We start from the raw sequence: 369 nt of genomic DNA on the forward strand, positions 1-369 counted from the left end.
TAAGCATAATATATGTGTAGAGCAGGGTTGCCACCTGGCCCATATTTTAGACTCCCCACCAGCTGAGCTCTGATTGGTGGATATTTTTGATAGCTTAGCTCTGATTGGTGGAGACTTCTCCCTCACACACAGGCCTGTCATCTGCCTACTCGGAGCTCAGCAAACTCAGTGAAGGAGAAGATTAACCCCCTCCTGGCCACCCTGAGCCTACACTAAGTGACTGCAGTCCCTGTAAGTACTCACACAGTGGCCCTTATTTACTAAGAGTGGAGTGTAGGTTTCTTTGTGGGTTTTAATTCCCTACAATTTATTTTCCATGGTATTTACTAAGGTTTCCCGACATTTTGCTTTTTTACACCCACTCTGACC

The sequence above is a fragment of the Hyla sarda genome, unplaced genomic scaffold (assembly GCF_029499605.1).
Source record: "Hyla sarda isolate aHylSar1 unplaced genomic scaffold, aHylSar1.hap1 scaffold_1752, whole genome shotgun sequence".
NCBI classification, from domain to species: Eukaryota; Metazoa; Chordata; class Amphibia; order Anura; family Hylidae; genus Hyla; species Hyla sarda.